The 18,093-nt window shown below is 35.1% G+C and overlaps 1 protein-coding gene across 1 annotated transcript in view; it reads left to right on the plus strand.

The window, feature by feature from the left end:
- Positions 1–1,073: 1,073 nt before the first annotated feature.
- LOC105215872 (synaptotagmin-5) overlaps positions 1,074–18,093 on the plus strand; it is a 145,075-nt gene continuing 128,055 nt past the window's right edge. Inside the window, exon 1 of the mRNA XM_054229158.1 lies at positions 1,074–1,534. The gene's annotated coding sequence lies outside the window, so the exon portion shown is untranslated. The remainder of the gene's footprint in view (positions 1,535–18,093) is intronic.

Genomic DNA, 18,093 nt, shown 5'->3' on the forward strand with positions numbered 1-18,093 from the left:
TTTTCATACCTGCTGTCCACTTTCTCTTAGGTTAGAGTATTGGGAACCGTGGAAAGTGAACCGACTGAAGGCTGGGAATTGGCAAAGATGGTCTAGGATCTCATCATCCCCCACACACGCCTTGCATTCTGCCGGTTCTGCTATACCAAATCTCTGTAGGTGGCTTAGTTCTCTTCAGCCATAATTGCCTATCCATAAAAATATTAATGGACCTGTTGAATAGTATCGTTTGTCCATTCTTCTCTTCACGGTCTCAGTTTCCCGGTCACTAAACCAATATATTCCGAGTTCTATGACAAGATCTAGTATGATACCATGCCCACATTGGTGCAGAGTTTGAGTCCTGTGAAAATCTTTAGCCGATTATCTGTGAGCGCTGCATCATACTTCACTTGAATGTGTATTGACCGGATATCTGGGATAACCTCTAGAGCCTTTGTCGAAGTTGTTTTTTTAACACCTTCGTCAGGAAAATGGATGTCAATTTTTAGTCTCTGAGGTTAGCCATGGCGAATGTCTTGAAATGTTTTTAGTGCTTGAACTTTTGGATTTATAATGTTGGTCATTAATAATTGTTTTCGAACACATCCGACTTTTCCAAAAAGGCATGAAAAGGTTTTTAAAATGTTTTTAGTTTAGATCTACTAAGATCGAACTTTACAACTGATTGCCCACTTAGTACAAGCATAGTGAAGGCCTACGACTGTAACGAAACTTATTCTATACCACTGCTGTTACGCGTGAAAATGGCGCGCTTTGTCTAGCGATTGTTTAGGAAAAGTTTTCCACGCAACTAAGACAGCAAACATTCCACATATCGCGAAGGCAGTCGTTGCACATCAAGTGATAACACGCTCGTAGCAATTCGCCCACTAACTGATAAGACGATGCCCGAGTGACAAGCAGAGCTTTTCATTTGTGGCTGCAAATTGCGTGGAGCTTTTTCAAGCGAAGTATAAAAGTAAAAATAAATACCGTGCAACCATATGTTCGATGTCGTCGCTAACTGTTTATTTGGTTGGCTGCATGCTAACGGGACTTTGCCGACACATTTGTTGTCCTGCTGTCAACCAACGCTGGTGTTAACCTGCTGCTACATTCGGAATAAATGTGCGCATTTGCTACAAATAAATTATTTCATTTATATTTATTGAGATAAAAGTAAATTAATGAAAAAATATATAATAATTTTAAAAATTTAGTGAAATTTTTTAGAAACAATATTAATGATAAAATTTCATACGGAATTACATATTGCTTGAAATATAATACTTGAATACAGTGTATGGTGTGCATAACGGCATGAATAATTAATAAAGTATTTAAAATTAATAAAAAATGAAACATAGTACATATTAAAATATAATACATTTTTGAAGTGTTTTGTGAATAAAAATATTTTCACGCTGCATGTGTTGGCGAAATGATTTGACTTAACTAATTTACCAACAACTACTTGCGCCTAAAATAACAACAATATTATTTGAAAAACTACATTATTGTGGACGGTTTTTGAAAACTTTTGCCAAATTTGGTAAGTAAGCAGCTCACTTATGTATTTAAAGCATTTAATTTGTTATAACTGTTGCAATATCGTAGAAATATTGAACTGTTGCCGTTTCCGTTTCTGTTTCTGTAAGCGAATATTCCAAATTCAAATCTATTCTGTGTTGAAACGCTGGAAATAATTCGTAGCAAAAGCTAATAATATCGTGCTATATTTCGCCAATAACTGGCAGCTGATAACCGCTAAAACAACCCCTCCGCCAACCCTTTCACCACAATTCGAGTGCATTAACTACAACTAAGCGAAATGCGTAAGCAATTAAATTTACATACTCACAATATATATATACATATATATATAAGCGAATTAGTGTGTATTTGTATGAACATATGTGTACATATATAATTAGCTATATATGTATTTACATTTGAATATGTTGTTTGAAATAGGAAACGATAATAAATGGGAGCGAAGTGAGTGCTATCTCTATACGCCCAGAAGTAGGCAGTAAAAATCAGACTGTGAACAAGCAGCGCTAGCACCCAGCAGGTAATACCTTGTCACTTGAAGAATTCAGTTGCAGTCTAACATGCGTGCTTCTCGCTGGTGACTAATTCCTGAGTTGTTTTAAAGTACTTGTACATAAGTTGTTATAAACAGCAAACTCACTAATTATAATAAAAAACCACTTGGAAAAATGTTTATTCAGCAGAACAACAACAACAACGTTTACATCTCCTTAGTCATAGGGGTTCCAATTGGAATTCTCCCATCGGTATCCGCGCTGTAAGGTTAAAAATCTTACCGGATGCTAGCTGTAGAAGTTGCATGGAAGAGTACGAGGTGGAATCATCTCGTCACTTTCTTCTGGAATTTCCCGCCTTTGCGAGATCAAGAAAAATATTTGTCGGATTTCACTCTATCGAACAACTGCGCGAAATAGCGTATATAGAATTCCAAAACCTCTGCAGTATGTAGTATGTTCAGAACGCTTTCTCGAATCCTAATTCCTAATCTAGGGGAGATCATTTTTTTAGTGTTTAGTGTAGTGTAGTGTGTCTGTGCAATAATTTGTTTACCCTTTAGTTTGGAGCTGTGTCGTTCGTTTTCTTTAATCCATTAGAATTAATTTATAGTTAAAAGCATTAAAAAAATACATTTGTATTGTTCTTTCCTTCAATAACCTGTCCTCTGAGTGGTTTTTACGAGCGATGAATATTTAAAAAAACGTCGATGTTTAATTCGATATTATGTTTGTCAGGCAATTGTTTATAAAATGCAAATTGACAAATCTACTTTGACGTGAATTTTTATTAGCAAAGACCCTGTTTTGTATGATTTGTATTGTACAGTATTATTATAACACATAATTATTAATGGAGAATGTTAAACAAAAACATAAGTTCGGCTTCGAAAAAGCAGAAAAAAACAAAAATCCAGCTGTCTATTAATTGTTTGCAAAATTCAATCACACGTCGAACAGAGATTCATAAGAAATTAACGGAACATTCTTTAAAAAAATCTACACGTGCCCTTCTGCGACTATTCTGGCCTATTTTTATTCATTCCAATTTTTGTTTAGAATTATACAGATTTAATTGGAAATACTCCTCTTCGAAAATGTCAGGCAATTAAGTTGAAGAAAATTTCAACCAATTGATTTATTTTCATAAATTTAAAGAAGAAATGCAAAAGAGTTGTACGAAATGTTTGTTTCTGGGGGCAAACAAGAAAATATACTGTGTTTGAAGAATTCTGGAGGTAAACCATCAGAGCTTTCACGTCGTGATTATTAAAAAAATTTAAAATAAATAGTAGAAAATCAAAGAACAAAAATAGCCTGAGATAGTTGGGGCGAAATATTAAAAAATATTGCAACAACAATATTAATCATGAGACTAAGAGAAGAGTGTTGCATCTCCCCCAGTACTCGTTCCATGTAGCTAGGAGATAGTCACCGCTATCTGCCAATAAGATTGAAAAACATATACATCTATTTCGCTATAGCTGGTGTTAATAGGCGAATACTAGAATGACGTTATTTTTTGTGAAGAGACAAAGATAATGATTTATATATTATCAAGAACAAGACTCATGGGTGTTTGGCGGAAATTATACTTCCAGTACTTTGTTGGCCTATTATAGTTATCTATAGCGAAGTTGACACGTTTTTCTCTGGAAACAGAACCTTTTTTAATTCATGTTAGATTTGATTTTTCATGTTTATTTACATTTTGCAAACAATTACTTGACAAACTGTATTTCAGTATCTAATATAAATATATTTGACATTATGATTTAGAGTACAAAACTAATGATCCAAATCCCAACAATAATAATATTTAAGGACTTTATATACATATGTATATATTATTTATACTACTTATATTGTCACTTAGTTAACTAAAAGACATCTGCAATTATCTTGAATAGTCGATATAAAATCGATTACAGATATATGTACAGATAAGCAATTAATATTGTAGGTTTTCATTGCTGGGTATTTACTCCACTATATCCGCGCATAATGATAATAAAACAACACAAACTTACATACTTACATACATACGTACTCGTATGTACTCACACGTACTCTGCCCGTATTTGCTCATGGGGCTGTCTAGTTCGGCATTACACTTCTTGACAATAAGGACTTTAGCAGCGCACGGAGATTAACACATTTTTCTGCATTTACACTAGTTAACCAAACACACACACATACACCCATACATAAATATTTGCTAACTAATACGAATGTAACACGAGTGTGTACGAGTATGTGTATATGGACTATAATCATAGTCACTGCTGATGGCTGATGAAGTTGTTGACGTGCTCAACGGGGTTTAAAATTGCTCGCTTGTCAGTCACGTTGAACGTTGTTATTTTCGGGCGATGGCACAGTGGGCCAGAATGCGTACATAACTGTATACTCGCACATACTAAATATGTATGAGTCTTATTTTGAGCGGTTAATTGCTTGCGCTTTTTATCGCTCTCGAGTGATTTCTTATAAATATGTTTATACATAGTTAATTGTTTTTGTAAATTTCTTAATTTTATTCACTATGTGACATTTTGAGCGCATTTTAACATTCAAGTTTCTTTAGTCGTTCTACATATTTGGTCGCTCATTAAGTGATTCCGATTTTTTTTATACCCTGAACAGACAGGGTCTATTAAGTTTGTCACGAAGTTTGTAACACCCAGAAGGAAGCGTCGGAGGCCCTATAAAGTATATAGTATGTTGAACTGAGTCGATTTAGCCATGCCCGTCTGTCTGTCTGTCCGTCAGTCTGTCTGTCTGTCTGACCTTCTGTCTGTCCTTCAGTTTTTAAAATATCGTTTTGAAATTTTGCAGATGTTATTTTCTTCAAGAAGCTGCTCATTTGTCGGAACTGCCGATATCGGACCACTATACCATATAGCTGCCATACAAACTGAACGATCGGAATCAAGGGTTTGTATGGAAAACTTCCGCATTTTACTACATATCTTCACGAAATTTGGTGTGAGTTATTGTTCATAGAAATAATTTAATCTCCGAAAAAATTGTTCAGATCGGTTAACTATATAACCTTAATGTTTCTAGCAAACAACCCGGCTAAAAAGTATCAGTAAAATGTTTTCTTTTTTTTACTTACTTTTTCTTACGTCTTTAGATTTGCTTAAACACATAGTTACTAAAAGAAATGCACCTGAGAAGGGTAATTTAGCTTCGGTACAGCCGAAGTTAACGTTTTTTCTTGTTTTAATTTAAGCACGATTTTTTATTGTGTAAAACATTTTATGAAATTATATATTCTTCATTGTGATCCAATACATTTTGCCCTCCCTCCTTGTAGACGAAAAACTAGTCCAGGTGGTTTTTCATGTGAAGTCTCCCCCATCCAAAATCTACACAAACCACAACAAGTAATAGTCCGAAGGTTCAAAGTTTGTAGAAGATGGTGGATAGGTAGCAGACGCCATTCAAGCTGCAAAAGCTTTTGTCGAGTCATCAAAATTGTATAAGGTCTCGCATTATCCTGGTGGAACAATACACCTTTACTATTGATCAATTCTGGCTCTTCTGTTTGCGTACATTACTCAATTTGTCCAGTTGATCATAATACACTTTAGAAATAAATGTGGTATTGTTATAAAGCTCTAAAACAATCCTTTTGAAAACACACCAAAAAAACAAAATAACCTTTTTTGGTGATTATTCGCCTTAGAAGTGGTTTGAAGTGGTTCATCCTTTTTAAACCAATATTTTTTATGCTTTACATTCTTGTAAACAATCCAATTTTTGCCACCAGTAACAATGCTCTTCCAAAATAGATCACTTCTTCGAAGTTTGGTAAGCAAATCACAGTCGTTAATGCGACAAAGCAAATTTCGTCCTGTAAGAACGTGAGACACGCATTTGTCAAGGTTCGATTTGAATCCTAGACGTTTCATTTGCTTCTGAATGGTCGGCTTAGATACATTTAATCTCTCAGCAATCTCTTGAGTTGTTATTCGATTATTTGCATCAGAACCAGACTAAAAGAACCACTCAAAAAGATTCAGAACTTTATCTGTGAGAATCACATTAACCCTTAGTGAAAATTTGACTGCCCAAAACTTCAATTACTACTTAACCCTTTTGAACCCGACGTTTTTTCGTCCTTTGTGTATTAAATGAGGATGTGTAATCAATCACAATATGTGTGCGTTGCTTATGTATGGAAGATGATCCAATTGGAAATAGCAAAGGTTGGAGCGCACAGGAAAAAAGTATTTGGAGATTCCTAGGCCTACTGTTGTCGCATCCTATAATAAGCACATGAGAGGAATTGATCTTTCAAACAATGAGGTGGAATCGTATAAAGTAAACTTTCGCTCAAATTAGTGGTGGTATATGAGTCTCTAAATATCGCCTATAAGGTTCTATCGAGCGTACTGTGTGAAAGACTAAAGCCCACCGTCAACATACTGATTGGATATTATCAGTGTGGTTTCAATAATACGAGCTGCAGAGCTAAATAGAGAAGGTACAATTTTCTATAAGGGTGTACAGCTGTTGGCGTACACCGATGATATTGATATCATCGGAAGCAACAACCGCGCCGTTAGTTCTGCTTTTTGCCGCCTGGATAAGGAAGCAAAGCAAATGGGTCTGGAGGTGAATGAGGACAAGACGAAATATCTCCTGTCATCCAACAAACAGTCAGTGCATTCGCGGCTTGGCTCCCACGTCACTGTTGACAGTCATAACTTTGAAGTCGGAGATAATTTCGTATACCTGGGAACCAGTATCAACAACACCAACAATGTCAGCCTCGAAATCCAGCGCAGAATCAGATGGAGGGACCAGGTGGAGAGCGACCTGGTTACACTTGGGATCTCCAACTGGAGCCGAACTGCGAGGGAAAGAGAGGAGTGGCGCGCTATCATCGATTCGGCTATAACCGGCTAAACGGTTTCAACGCCAATCACATACATATGAGACTATTTTACAAATATGACTATTGTATTAATTCCTGGCTACTTTATAGCAATCATTTGAGTGTACTTCAACCAAAACTAAAGCACACTCCACTCACTAAACTTCAATTTTATGTCGCGAATTCCCTGATGACTTCTAGTGCTACATTCCCCGAGTCAACCAACAGAAAAGGAGGTCGCCCCTCATCAGCAATAGAATCTCCACATGATTGATCCTAGGAACTCAACAAGCAGTCTACAAGTTTATTCCTACACATGTTAATGCAAAACGTTACGATCAAAATGGGTACTAACCAAGCAGATTTTAGGATGATCGCTTGAGACCTCTTGGATTAATCCTTTAGGAGATATCCTATACTCCCTATTACTCCTAATACTCGTGTGTAAATACACGTAAAATTGTATACTCGTTTTTAACATTGCATGTCATTGGAACGCGAGTACTCCTTTTAACCTCCTAATGGAGATCTCTATGATTACTGCTATAGGAGATCTCTATGATTAATCCTAAAGGGGATCTCTATGATTACTACTATATTATTTTCAACCTTCAATTACTTTAACAAAAACAAATTTTTATAATTTTATTTTTTATTAAAGTTTTTTAATTAAATGAATGTACATGAAATCTATTTTTTTTGATATTATAAGTGTTCCTGTAGAACTGAGAATTACATTTGAGAAACGCCTTTTTGATCTTTGCCTCAAAATCAGGGTATGAGTAATCATCTTTTAAGGCCTCTAAAAATTAAACTTGTTAAAAAAATATATGACATGAATTGAAATTATGTATTACCGTAAAGAAATTTATTGAAAAGTGCATAATTCTTCAATGCAACTTTTTTTTTGGCTCCATCCCAATTCACTTTTAAGAGCAGGGACTCCGCAATCACCTCATCCAAAATTTTTGATAGGGGTCTCTTTAAAAATTTTTGCTTCAGATACGCCACCTATAATAAACTCAAACTGTTTAGTAACATCTTATCAAATGGATTTTATCATACTCACAATTTCTGCCTCAGGCTTATTCAAAAGCAAGGATTCTGTAGATGCTAAATCATTCATGTTTTTAATAGGAAATATCATTAATTCAATCTTCATCGGTGGAAATATGTCAATAATCCGCTCCAGGAGTATAGTGTTCTGCGCCGATATTTCCTCTAGCTTCCGTATTCTTTGTTCCATGTTTCTTTCTTTCCACATCATTTTCATTTTCACTTTCACTTTCCACATCATTTTCATCTTGTGTATTATTATTTTGTTTTTTTTTTTTATATAAATTATTTAATTTTTTATTCACTAGGCGTTTTAAATGCCTTTTAGAGTACATTTAATTATCAATTTAAAATATTTAATACTCAATAGATATAAAACACTTACGTCTGCACGCTTTAAAAAACACAGTTGAAATGAACAATTGCTTGAAGACAAAAATTAACAGTTATTATTTCCCGTTAAATTGTTTTGAATCAAAAGTACGATTTTTAAGCTACGAAAAATTAAAAAATCTCCTTTATTGCTCCTAAAAGATGACAAAAGGAGGTCAACACTAAAATAAAATATAAAAAAAAAACTCAATATAAGAACAAAATTAAAAAATCTCCTTTACTGCTCCTAAAAGAGGCCAATAGGAGGACTCCTTCATTCCTCCTTTCAGGAGATCTCGCTTTTAAATCTGCTGGGAAGTTATGTTTGGTGAAAAAGGATGTTGTAGACTATACCAAACTAGGAATTCATTGACTAAATGACTCAAATCTGGTGTTCCTCTTTGCTGCAAAAACAACAAAAACTGTTATTTTTAATTTTTTGCACATAAATTATAATACTTTAAAGTTTTTTAACACTTCGTACATATAACAACCATACATAAAACCATTTAAGTAAGACATTTTTTCATGAAATCAAAATCTTCGTTTTATGCTTTTTGTATACCACCATGGCCCTTGTTGCTCACAAGCAATTTTCTGTAGCGCACATATTAAATGGCGTGACAACGTGACATTTTGTTTGTAATATCTTTTTGGCATTTTAAAAGAGTCACTTAATTTAGTTCTAGAATCTAGATTAGTATTTCACTCTATTTACTTTACTGTTCTGTTCTCTATCCTGTTTTATTAGCTTCAAGCTTACATCTTCAGTCATGGTGGTTAAGAGAACTGTACAAATTTTAAACTTTTCGGAGATATACAAACATACGTATATGTACATATATACAAACCTATTCCTACACATTGCTCATTTACTTGAATAGTGTCACAACTCAAAAAACACGATTTTTGAGTTGAGTATGCAGAAGTGTGCGCAATTTCAGCGTCCATATTGTATAAAAATTTCGTTCCGATGCGTAGAAAAATAAACCGTGAAATAAGAATGCTGTGATTAAACTTGTTATGTTGCATTATTTTTTAACCACAATAACGACACTTCTCAGTTGTGCCAAAATTAGGCATGGATTTTTTTCTGAAAGAGAGACATATTTTGTGTTACAACACATATTATCATAGAGTGAATTTGGTTTTCTTTTCAGAAAGAACGACATATTTTGTTTTACAACGATATTGGTGATTGATTTTTTTCAACAAAAACGACACATTTGACTTATGGCGGCGAAATCGAATTCTTTTTTTCACAAATAACGACACAATTCAAATTGGGTCATGTTTATGCCCAAGAAAAAGCATTAGTACACTCTAATTGGTCCATTTATGCTCAACATTGTATTTAAAATATTACACGCCACTAGATTTGTTAATAAACTTATGGAATTTTTCAATATTTGCTAAATAAGAGACAATTGAAAACTTTAAATCGCTCTCCTGAAAAATCGACTTTTTTGAGTTGTGACACTATTCAAGTAAATGAGCGATATATTTATATTCTATTTAGTGAAACTAATATTTTCAATTAAAACATGAGGGGAATGTCCAGATGTGAGCGAAGGGCCTTTACGATATTTTACTAGTAGAGTACTGATTTATATATGCTTTAGTCTTCACAATAGATATTCAACCTTCATATATATAATATGTAGTAGTAAAAATTAAACTTACAGTGGAAGAATTGTTTTTTAAATAGTTCATTAAGTTATGAAATCATGACACTTATCTCAACATACGGACTATTATTATTATTCCCATTTTTTACAATATATGCCTATGTACTTATGCTTATTTTTAATTTCTTCTATGTTAGTCTATTTAAATTTACACTGCTATTTTTATTCAAGCTGTTGACATAAATGCAAATATGAATTAAATTACGTGTGAAGCCCAAACAGTTGGAACCCCACTTCACGATGATGGTAGTTTAGTTAGTGCTTTTGACATTAACCTATTTATTTACTTGCATATGGATTGATAGTATACACAAAGGTGCACTCATATATTTCTTTTAAACATTTGTATTCAATAAATCAAGTAAGGAAGGTTCAGTTATAACCGAAAATTTTATATACTAGCAATATGCAAGGATCAGATTTGGTATCTTCTTAATTATACTAAAGGGAACAGACACACTTATTCCGACATACATACGAGGGCTGCTATATATATTTCTGGCCTAGGCAACACTAAGTGTTGCCAGTTGCAATCTGACATTTCCATTGGAAAGTTTGACATTTTTTAGCATAACATCACTCAGAACATTTTGTCATTTAATCGTGAATGGTTTTATTTACAGGGAATTAAAAAATTCATCTCGGCCAAAAAATGGAATTAACTCGTGAACATTTTCGTGCGATCATTTTTCACAACTTTCGACGTGGATTATCGCGACAAGAGTGCATCGATGAACTAAAATCTTTGTATGGCTATGAAGCACCATCCTATAGCACTGTGAAAAACTGGTACAACGAATTCAATCGTGGCCGACACACGCTCAAACACGAATTCCGTGAAGGTCGTCCAAAAACAGCCGGTAGTTGAAAACATCGATGCCGTACGTGAACTGATAATGCAAGACCGTCATGTAACATACCTTCAGATAGAGGCATGCCTATGCATTTCTCCCACCAGCATACATTCGATATTGCATGAACACCTGGCAGTAAAAAAGGTTTATTCCCGTTGGATCCCGCACAATTTGACAATCGCTCAAAAAAAGGCTCAAAAAAGTGTTTCGAAAATTGGTTTGAGCGCATGCAAAAGTGTATAAATCTTGATGGAGAATATTTTGAAAAACAATAAAATCATTTTCGTTGATAAATATTCCTATTTTAATTATTAGGCCAGAAATATGTATATATAGCAGCCCTCGTATTTATATTGAAATCAATAGCAGATAATAAGTTTATTATAAATAACCGTGGTCACTTGAAGAGAGGATTAAGTTTAGTTTCAAAAAATATTAGTTGATAGCAATAATAATGGTCTATACGCTAAAACATTTAAATTGTTGGATGCAATAAATTTTGAAATTAAATTCTTAAAGGTTTATTTTCATTTAAACCTCTTCTTCTTCTGTTTGCAGATTCATTAAGCTTCCTTAACCTTTCATAAACATTTACATTTTTATGGTGCATGCAATTTAGATTTCATCGCAGTGATTTCAATTTTATTCCTTTGCTTTTTCATTTGGTGCATTGAGCGGGTCTGTGATTCTGTCCGACTGCTTTCTGCTCCCTTTACTTATTTTGCAGCGTAATGCAATAAACCCTATTTCACTCTTATAAAGGTATATCTATATTTGTATACATATGAGGGTATAGCCCATATTTATATATAATATATAAATATGTTCAAATAATTTCAATCGATTGTATTCGTATAAAGACATCTTTTGAATTAGACGTGATTTTACTGCGAAATTATTTTTACTTTTTGCAAAAGGATTAACTAAACAAAGAAATTATTTATAAATATATATGTGTATGTAAATATATATGTATACAAATATACAAATATATACATAATATATGGTAGTGGTGCTACTCTTATATGGTCCTCGCTTCATATCCTTTTGCATCACGAAGGTCACGTTTGAGTTTTAAATAAAATATTTTTTCTCAAAACCAGACCTAATTTTATTTTATTCATATGGTTTTAAAAAATATATTAATTAAAGAACAAAAAATTGCTGGCACCATTGATATGGAGTATATCCCATATACACAGATATGATATAACAAATATCGGACAAATTCAAAAAAAAAATTGTTTCAGTGGATTTTATATGTCGAAATTAATTTGGCACTCATGTGCTGTACGACATTCATATAAAATGCGCTCTGCCACAGCTCGCCCCGCAGTGTTACTTTAAATATTCACCAATTCAGCAGGCAAAAATTTAACGCGGAAAGCGAAAAGCTATTAGCATATAAATGAAGCAGATTAGAGTTAGCTTAGGTTAGTCACAGCGTATAAAGCCATAAAAAATAGAATAAGTATACGAAGAGTACGCCAAAATGTTAAAAGCGCGTTCATTTCCGTTTTTAGAGAGGCCACCTAGTTTTTCGTGTGCGCATTATTTGTTAGTTGTAAAAGTCGTGCTTTGATTGCTTCCTTATGTATATCTTATGAAGGAAGGAATCAGATGGAATACAAAATTGAGTTATATGGGAAGTTGTCGTGGTTGTGAACCGATTTATCCATTTATCCACACGTGTCATCAGGGCGTCAAGAAAGTATTATATACCGAATTTCATTGAAATCTGTCGAGTAGTTCCTGAGATATGGTTTTTGACCCATAAGTGTGAGATGCCACACCGATTTTCCATTTTGTAAAAAAATATGAGTGCAGCTTCCATCTGCCATTTCTTATCTAAAATTTTAGTGTTTCTGACGTGTTTCGTTAGTGAGTTAACGCACTTTTATTAATTTTCAACCTAACCTTTGTATGGGAGGTGGGCGTGGTTATTATCCGATTTCAACTATTTTCATTGTGTATGGTGGGATACGAAAGGGAACCGACTGCAGGAAGTTTGGTTTACATAGCTTTATTGGTTTGCGAGATATCTACAAAAAACCTATTTGGGGGCGGGGCCACGCCCACTTTCACAAAAAAATTACATCCAAATATGGCCCTTACTAGGACTGTACCAAATGAAAACACTTTTGTGTTTTCGGTTCTCGCGATTTTTTTTTAATTGCCTACTGAGTTCGTGTATCACCTATCGACAAGAGTGATTCCCCGATTGATTTCGTTCCTGACGTCATTGTTGGATGCTAGTTAGACGAAATCTTTCATAACCACGACGTTATAACTGTCAACAGTCAATTGATTGTGCCAGTGCGGTTAAGATCTGCAGAACGAATTATCTTCTCAAGCATTAAATTTCCGGTCGGTTTCCTTCTCTAGAAATTCGTTTGTTCTCGAACGGCTCGGAGAGGTCCTTCCCTATTTCAACAGTTCTGGTGGTAGCGCCCAACGTTATTTTGTATAGCCGTATAAGTTTTGTGGGTAGCCCAAAATCAGACATTGCGGCATAAAGGCGATCCCTTTTCGTGGTATCGAAAGCTGCTTGGAAATCTACAAGATGATGGTACTTGCTGATCTGTTTTCTTGGGTAAATGGTTATTTTACCACACCGAAAGTCCAGTTTGTTGACCATGGGCTTCAGTCTTTAACGTTATAATACGCTCGTTAAGACCTTATACGCGATATTTAATATACTTGTGTCTTTGTTGTTTTTAAGCCGATCAATTGTCATTTGAACTTCATAAAGGTCAGATTATAATTCCATGCTGTCAATCAAATATAATTTATATGTAGGGTATGGATACCCGATATATTCTGTATAAGTTCAACCGGAAGATTGAAAAACTTGATATTGGGCATATAGGACTAAGGTGGTTAAGTTTAGGTCGTATATATTCTAAAAGGATAGAATCTGCCAAAGATTAATAAGAGAAAGGTCAAAATAAGCATCCGGACATTTTGCTGAACATATTTCTCACAGTCTTCTCCTAAACATTTAAGACCTATTTTGGATTTTTTTTCAAATAACGTCTATTATTTACTTTTTGTCTCAGTAATACATATTTTGGCATCTTGCCATCTCAAAATACAATTTTCTTTTTGCCCTTTGTTACACAGTAGTGTGAGACACTAAAATACGAAAAATAAATATTGATTCTCCATTATTTTTGAAATAAAGGAAATTAGGAAATGATGGGTTTAGTAAATTTTGTTTTTAGTATCAGTATAATTACTTTTAAAATAAAAAAGTGCTTCAATTAGAGAGTGACTACTGTATATATGTACAACACATGCATAAAATATAATTCAAATTAATGAACCTTAGAATATTTTAGCCGCAAGAGACTGAGAGTGAAATGCGATTATGTTATTCGACACATAAATTCCATCATTATAATCATGTTACAGCGCCTAAAAATAGGCAGCGATTACAGTTGATGTTTGCTTTTTACAAAACACTTCCACATTACTTGAATTCCAAATGCGTATAGAATGTTGTTGTTGTTCCATGATTCCATGATGCGACAGTGACAACATAATCTAATCGCTCGATTTATCGCCTAAAACAAATGTAAATGACACGCATACACTCACATAAGCGTGTACAAAGGCGCTTAATACTTGTATGCCTATGCATATATGTAAACTCGTATATAAATGTAGATAAGCGTGCTCATCAAATGGATAGTTAGGGAAGTGATGTGCGAAAGTCTAACCAAATGGACATTTTCCAGCACCATATGGTGTATTTGGGCCTCGCAGTCGAGGGAGGCGCGTGTTGTGAATGCTAAAAGTGAAATGTAATCAACATTTCATTCAGTCACTAATACATTAACGAGCGGCGAAGTAACGCGGTGAAAGTATTTCAAGCGTTCATAAAATTCATTTTTTTCTGTTTTTGTTTTGCTACATTGCCACATCATCAGTTCGCCGGCAGTGCTGCCAGCAGCTGTTAAGGTGCTCAACAGCTTGAATATTTCGCGTAATTGATTTTGAGTGAAAGGTGAACAAATTCTTTTTGTTTTTTATTGTAACCTTTTATTGGGTGTTTGCTTTTTTATTTATGCTAATTTTTAAAATAAGCTTGAGCGGTTTTCAAGTTAATTTTTTATATTTTTTGTTTTTTACTTTTTGTTAAGGGGTTCAAATAAGAAACAAATTCTTAGAAAATTATATACGGTAATAAATAACAAAGTATCGCCCACTTGCCACAGTAGGCTTGAAACGGCATTTCGGGTGAATAAAAATAATCCATTAGCAAATTTTTTTCAATTAAATTATTTAAATTAAACTAAATATAGGTTAGGTTAGTCTGGTAGGCCAATAAGTCCCACATAGACCAGCGATACCGATATATTTTTCCAACGCGTTTCTTCATTTTCCTGTCTAGATTATCGTATAGACAGTGCATGGTTGGTTGCAAATATCGGTCAGGAAGATCTGTTTAGTAAATGATACTACATAAATATGTATGTAGTTATGCGGAAATGATAGTACATACTGAATGTCTGGTGTTCAAATGACCTTAACAAGGTTCTTCTGGATGGAGGTTAATGGTTGCCTAGCGTCCTACCTGATACCAGCTGCAGCACTTATATTTTAGAAGACGAGGAGTCATATCTGCAGATTCTTCTTGACTTCTCCGACTATGCAAGTTCAGGTTGAATGTCTAACCAACTGAGATCCAAAACCTTCAGCCATTTAGGTAATGAAAATGAAAAAACAAAATCTAACATTTGTGATTGGTTCAAAGTTATTTCAGGTCAAGGAGTACATCTCCGCAAATACAGATAGTCTCACTTAAGACAGCATCAACGGTCCTTAGCGACACCCAAATACCAAATCGCTTGGACAGTTCTTAAGTCGATTCCAGTCACTTCGCTGGGTTCCCCGACGGTGTGCCCACCGAGGTGTTTTAACCTTAGTCTGTCTAATGCTGGAAATTGAAAGATGAAATGTTTGGATGATTCCTCTTCCCCTTCCTCCAACCAGCTTTGGCAACTAGTTGCTGGAATGACCGCTAATCTTATCGTATGTGGGGCTTTTGGACAGGTTGTGCCGAGATGTGCCTTTCTAAACGACAGCAACTTTGGTCCGTCGTGGGTCAGCCATGTGACTTAACGTAAGGAGTTCGTTCGTACGGCCAATACGAGGGTAACTTTGCATAAACTGGTACAACTTCTATTCAACTCTGCAGAAAATGTTGACCAGATATTTGAGGTTTTCTCCCATTGTCCAACATGGCTGTCCATGCGATTACTCTTCACTTCTGCCAGCTGCCAAATGATAGATACAACGTCACTTGTTGATTCACGAAACTAGCGCTAAGGGACGCGGTACTTATGACTGTAGCCGATTTCTTGGCGCCAAGGTTATGGGGCTTTGCGCATCGTTTGCATTGGAAATCATAAAAAATGTGTGAAACATACGGACAACAGAGAGCGGGTAGGAAAAAAACAACAGTACACAGCGGTGCGCTAACTACGCCTTTCAGCCAACACAGGCACGCGCCCTACACAGCTACAAGCACAGCGTAGTGTTAGACCCATATTGAACACTATTTCCTTAGGGAAATTCCAACGGAACGGCGCACACATGCACGCTTAGACGAGTGAGAGATCAAATAAAAAGTAGCAACAGAATGTCACGCTTATCAAATATGTATGCAGGCATACATATACATACACACACGCATTGCGTACGTGGGTGTATGCGTGTGCTTCAGCTGCGAAATTATAACAAATTGAAAGAATAAGTAAATAAGTAAGAAAAATCGTAGAACTGCAAGTAACGATCAACAAAATGTAAATTACCACAGCGCGCTAATGCAAATTATGACACACATACACACACAAAGAGTGGAGATACATACATATATATATATACAGTGGCAAGAACAAGCAGTATCCACAGTGAATTCGAAATTTGTTGCGCCTAGCTGGAATTCTTGTCCATATGTGCTGCTGGTATTAGTGCTGGAGCAACAACAATAAACAAAACAAAAAAAATAGTAGCAACTCGTGAGCGCCTTGTGGGCGTGAACGTTATGACAAGTAAAATAAATAAGATTTGCGTAGCATAATTTAAGGCGCGTGTAGAAAATTCAATTGTTGACATTGATAAATACTCAGTGCTTTCATACACTAGAGCCCTCGCACAACAAATTTGTTTATGAAAAAATTGTTGGAATTACACTGCTGTACGTCGACCGCTCAAATTTGGTCACGTCCATTTGCCGAAATCATCAAACTTATCAGCGCTATCGAGCTAATACCCTCGTTTGTTATTGTTGCGGCCTTTTGTTTTCACAGCAAACTAAGTAGCAGCAGCAAGCAGCTGTCCGCATTCGAAAGCTATTTGCGTTAGATTCGAGTGCGTATTAGGTGCAGAAACTTTGTAACCTCCCATGCGCTCAATTTAAACTCGAAAATTTTTATTTTTTACAATTTTTTTTTTTAATTTTTTTGATTTTTATTATGTCATGATTATAACGATTATTATTCATTCTAAAATGTGAACCCTGTTGTGCGAGCAGACCTGGCACAGCTTTGATTAATTGCTGAGTATTAAACGCGAATTCACAATGAGGTTGTGTTTCGCTCAGTTCGCTATGAACAAATGGTTGTTCTGGTGTATTAGAACTTATAAGTTGTCTACAGAAATCCATAACAATAGAAGGCTTTTGTTTAATATAAATAATGATGATATATGTACATGTATTTGTACATAGGTCAGGATAGGTTATACTGGTAGGCCAATAAGCGACACATAAACCAGTTTTAGTCCTTTGCGTCAGGTGGTCCACGAGGAGTAGTCTTGCTTTAGGAATGCATTTGTGGCCTGGCACCCAGTAGAAGTGTAGCCATTTGCAACTCAGTATACTGCCATCCTGGTACTCAAAACACTTTTGACCGAGATGCAAAACAAGGTTAGATATTAACTTTAGAGAAGCCTGCTGTTGATTTGGAGGCTAGCTTTGCTGCTTTCCCAATAGAAAACACCTGAACACTTAACACCGGTCAGTATATCCCCGCGCCTACTCCGTCCTCCATTTTCGAGCCATGCGCATACATAGATGTTTAATGTGTTGCGTGTAGATGTCATACCTTTGCTCCAATCATATTTTTCTATGTTTACTCGGAACCTTCTTTCCCAGTTGAAAAATGGGATCAATTAGACGGTAGCTGCTAGACCGCCCT

Source organism: Zeugodacus cucurbitae, chromosome 4 (genome assembly GCF_028554725.1).
Source record: "Zeugodacus cucurbitae isolate PBARC_wt_2022May chromosome 4, idZeuCucr1.2, whole genome shotgun sequence".
In the NCBI taxonomy this organism is placed as follows: Eukaryota; Metazoa; Arthropoda; class Insecta; order Diptera; family Tephritidae; genus Zeugodacus; species Zeugodacus cucurbitae.